Source organism: Vulpes vulpes, chromosome X (assembly GCF_048418805.1).
Source record: "Vulpes vulpes isolate BD-2025 chromosome X, VulVul3, whole genome shotgun sequence".
Classification (NCBI taxonomy): Eukaryota; Metazoa; Chordata; class Mammalia; order Carnivora; family Canidae; genus Vulpes; species Vulpes vulpes.
The window spans coordinates 114,981,561-114,986,247 of NC_132796.1; the positions used below are offsets into that span (position 1 = coordinate 114,981,561).

The 4,687-nt window shown below is 64.2% G+C and overlaps 1 long non-coding RNA gene across 1 annotated transcript; it reads left to right on the forward strand.

The window, feature by feature from the left end:
• The first annotated feature begins 549 nt into the window (after positions 1-549).
• On the forward strand, positions 550-4,486 carry LOC140596286 (uncharacterized). The gene is made up of 3 exons (XR_011998327.1): positions 550-656; positions 3,956-4,049; positions 4,212-4,486. It is a non-coding gene; the product is annotated as an uncharacterized lncRNA (long non-coding RNA).
• Positions 4,487-4,687: the final 201 nt, after the last annotated feature.

A 4,687-nucleotide genomic window follows, 5' to 3' on the forward strand; every position in this document is an offset into this window, starting at 1 on the left:
ATGCAATGTGCGTACTTAGTGCACAGACCTAGGTTTCCCATACTATTCTATAGTAAATGGAACAAGGGCTCCATGGAAAAATTGTTGATTCTAGAAATGGGACAGGGAAATACGCAAGATGAGCCTGAAGCAAGTTGTAGTGCCTGAAAATAAAGAAATGCTAAAAAAAAACAATTACATAAAAACAAACCAATGAAAACATTTCCAGGGGTGTGAGGAAGGTATACACAGAGGGAGCTAACAGGAAGAGCGCCCAGTGGCCAAACCTGGAACAAGTTAAACAACACAAATATATAGAATGGTGTTGGATTTTAACCCAAAGTGTAATACAAGTGCCCATGTGTCTGTACTGAGAAAAGAATTTGACTTATTAAACACATAAATATGGGAAAATAGGCAGATCTCGCGAGTCCAGGGAGGGAGGCCCCGCGAGGGGACCCAGGGAGCCTCCCACACGGGTCCTCCTACCACCGCCCCGCGGAGCCCATCTCCAGCGGACGTGCAATCAGCCCTTAGGGACCCTGGCACGGGGTCCGGATGTGACGTGGGCCGACTTCCGCCGCGGAGGTCTGAGAGAGCGGAGTGCCTCGTGTGGGGGGTCGCAGTGGGGTCCCCTGGACGGAGGCCAGGCCCGGGCGGCGGCAGCCAGGCAGCAGGTAGCCCCGGGAGGGGGCTCGGAGGGCGGGGAGGGGCCCCGGAGGGCGGCGGGGTGTGGGGGGGTGGGGCCTGTCAGGAACCCTGAGAGACCACTGGGGGAAGGCGGGGCCCAGCGTTGAGCTGAGGCCTGGATGATGGGGCCTGGGGCAGTGGCCTGAGGGGGGTAGGGACACAGGGAGTGACGGTGGGGGCGGGAGCCCAGGACAGAGGGGACCCAAGAGCCCATGATAGAGGGGACCCGGCGGAGGGCAGGGCCCACGGTGAGCCTGGGAAGGCCGAGGAGCGGGATGGGGCTGGATGGTGGTGGCGGCGGGTGCGGCAGGCCTGGCACATCCGGGTACCCGAGAGCCTGAGGCCTGGTGTGGCGGGAGCAGACGCTGAGGGGGGGCGGACGGAGGGCCCAGGGGCTAAAGGGAGGCGGGGATGGACCCTGAGGGGGACAGAGGGGACCTGGCGGAGCTCAGGTCCCACGGTCAGCCCGGGAAGGTCGCGGAGGAGCGGGATGGGGCCGGATGGTGGTGGTGGGTGCGGCAGGCCTGGCACATCTGGGTATCCGAGAGCCTGGGGCCTGGTGTGGCGGGAGCAGACGCTGAGGGGGGCGGAGGGAGGGTCCCGGGGCTATGGGGACTGAGCGATGGACCCTGAGCGGGACAGAGGTGAACCTGTTGGAGGGTCACAAGGGCTGTGAGGCCCCCCGGGGGATAGGGACTTGCCCTCCGTGGGATATGGGTGCTCAGACTTCCATATCCGGGCCTCCCGAGACACTGGGGGCCCCTGGCATCAGGAGCAGGGCCTAGGACATGTGCCCAGAGGGGAGGGCCCCGGGTGCTGCTGGGAATCCCGGGGAGGATGCGGAAGAGGCCCGGGGGACCCCGCACCCCAGCCCAGAGTTAGTCCAGGGTAGGTCGTGGTGGGGGGATGGGAACACGTGGTGAGGCCCCACTTCCGCATCCGGGCTCTGAGAGACCAGGGGGCTGGTGTTCAGAGCAGGGCCTCCCTGAGGGGGCAGAGGGTGGGCCCAGGTCATGGGTTCCTGGTGAGGATTCCCATGGAGGACGGAGGGACCCCGCACCCCAGTCCACAGTCAGTCCTGGGAGGCAGGCCGAGTGGAGACCGGCAGAGGCCCAGGTGCCCAGGGAGCCCCGCCAGCAGGGGTGGGGAAGAGGGGCCCAGGGAGCCTGTCCCCCGCCCCCCAGCTCAGCCCCCTCTGTGAGCCCTGGGAAGTCCCCGGGCTGGGTTGCGGTCTTGATGGAAAGACGGTCACTCCCTGTCTCCATTGCAGTCCGGGCGGAGGGGAGGGCCTTGGTGTTAGCGGCCCAGCCTCTGGAAGGCTTCCCGAGGGGCCCGGGGTCTGCTATGGGTGGAGGCGAGGACCTCCGAGGGACTGAGACTCCCGAGGGAGTGAATTCCCCGTGAGCCCCCATCACTGCGACCCTGCCCTGCTTCAGCCTCGGGCGGCTGCCGGGGGGTGGACAAGTCCGAAGCTGTGTGGCGTCTGGTGCGACGGGGCCTCCCACACTGTGGCCACTGGGCAGGAGCATTGCCTCCAGGGTGTGGGGGTCGGTGGGGTCGGGTGGGGTTGGGGACAATGGCCCCCGTGTGGCTGGCAGCCAAGGCGAAGTTCACAGGGGCACTACAGCCCTAGGGACACAGACTAGACTGGGTCCTGGGAGCACGCGGGGCCTGATGACCACCTGGGGCATTTTCTGGCTTTCCAGCTAAGTCTCCTAGAGCCTGGGGGCTTGGTGGATGGAGCGGGGTTGTAGCCCGCCCAGGGCTGACCTGGGGCTTGAGGGGATTGAAGGTGAGGACCACAGTGAGGACTGAAGGACCTTGGGCACCAGCACATGCAGTCCAGGGAGGAAGGAGGCCCCCGTGCAAGATGAGCCCATGCTGCCATCCTGATGTCCACGTGTGGGTGTTAGTGCCTGAGGGCTTGTGCTTCAGTGGAGCAGGGCCTTGGGGGTGGTTGGAGAGGGTGTGTTTGGAGGGCACACAGCCTGCAGGGAATCAGGGTGAGGACCCTGGGGACGGCCTGGCTGGCCCCACCACGCCCATGAGCAAAGAAGCCAGTGCAGTGGAGTGGGGCCCTGCCCTGTGGCTGCCCACAGAGGATGGGATAGCGCTGGCCCTCAGTGTCATGCTCACTTGTCCCTGTGGCGGGTGGGCGCAGGAAGGTGGGCTGACCTGGGGTTGGTATGGTCTTGGTGTGAGGGGCACGTGTCCTCTATGGGAGGTTGGGGGCCCGGAGGAAGAGCAGGCCCTGCAGGATAATGCAGAGGACACTCTTGGGAGCCTGAGGGCATGAACCCCTGGGACATAGGGGCCGGGCAACAGGCCAGCCCTTCTTGATCTTGCTGGGAGTCTTGGGGGGTTTCTGTCTGTGATCTGCCTGGATGGGGACACAGGACATGACAGGGTACCTCCTCCTGCTCCTCTCCCAATTCTCAAGGAGGCGAGGACCCGACTGGGAGAGGTCCCAGTAAGAGCTTGTGAGCAAGCCCACCTGGGGGGTAGATGCCCAGGAATCTCAGGGCCGGCCAGGAGTCAGTGTGGGGACCCTCGCCCACCCCACATTGAAGGGGTGAGTGGCTCCTAAGCCAGCCCTCAGGCACAGGAGGGGATTGTCCAGATATCTGGGTACCCTCCCTGGTAGCCCTGGGATGGGAAACCGGGGTGGGGCCTGTCCCAAGGAGCCCCTTCTCCTCTTCAGATCCCTGGGGTCAGGGAAGGGAGGGCCAAGGCCTGAAGGTCTAGACTCAGGTCAGCAGAGGAGGCGGGTGTCCTGCCCTGGCCCTGGTCTAGGACCTGGTGGGGATCGAAGTGAGAAATGAGGGGATGCCTCCCACAGCAGGATCCCTAGGGACCAGGCCGCCCAGACCGCTTGTGTGGGCCATGGGGAGAGGCAGGACGGGTGGGCTGACTGATTTCTCTGGACTTTGGCTGGTGAGGGGTCGTGTCAGGGGCCCTTGCAAGGAAGGGCAAGGAGAGTGGCATCAGGGCTAGCTGGGAAGTCTTCCCAAGGTTACGTGGGGTCCAGGAGAAGAGCGAGAGACGCCCCATCCTAGTCCAGATGGAAACAGGAGCTGGCCCAGGGCTGGGGCCCTGTGTTCTTGCAGGGACATTTGGCCTGAGAAGGACAGGGCCGGGGCAGACCCTTGAGAGGCCCAAGCAGGGACCATCCCACCTGGACTACAAGGGACATCCCAGAGTGGGAGCCAGCCGTCCTGTCCATACTGGGCCCCAGGGCTGGGCTGGCAGTCTGCATCCTGAGGCGCCTCCTCCATCCCTCATGCAGGGACTTCAAGAACTGGCAGCGGAGGTCTCGGTCTGAGGCGCGGGTCCCTCAGGACACAGAGCAGAGGAGGCACGGGCCAGAGCCACTTGTCCAGGTGAGGTGCATGCTCTCTCTGAGCCTGGTGTCAGGGGTTCTACCAGCCCAACACAGGGGAGCCCTCTGCAGAGGAGCCCGGCATGGAACCCTGTCAGCCCTGGCACCTCGGGGTGTCTTGGCCGGGCTGCCCCTTGACAAGCTCTCCCTCCTCTCTCTTCAGGTTCAGCCCGAATCTGACACCATGCCCCTAGCGAAGAGCAGCGAGCTTTGGAAGCAGGGAGAAGACCTAGAGGAAGCCCAGGGCCTGGTGGATGCCCAGCTGGCTGGGGCTGAGGAGGAGGAGGAAGGGGAGGAGGAGGCTCCACCTCCCCCCTCTACCCCATCTCCCCCATACCACCTATCTCATCTCTCTCTATCCTCCTCCTCCTGGTCCTCCTCATCTTCCCCTTCCTTGTCCTTCTCTGGCATGTCCTTTGGCCCCCCAGAGGAGGGGTCTGCTGCTCCAGGGGCCCTGAGTGCTCCCCAGGGTTCTCAAAGTGCCGAACCCTCCCCAAGTGATGGGGCAGCTGGTGGCCTTGCCCAGCCCGAGCCGCCTGGACCCAGCGGCCCAGGGGAGGCGCGAGATGAGGAGCCCTTGGTGGAGGGCAGTTTCCACATGAAGTCGGCTGCGCTGGTGATGTTCCTACTCCTCAAGTA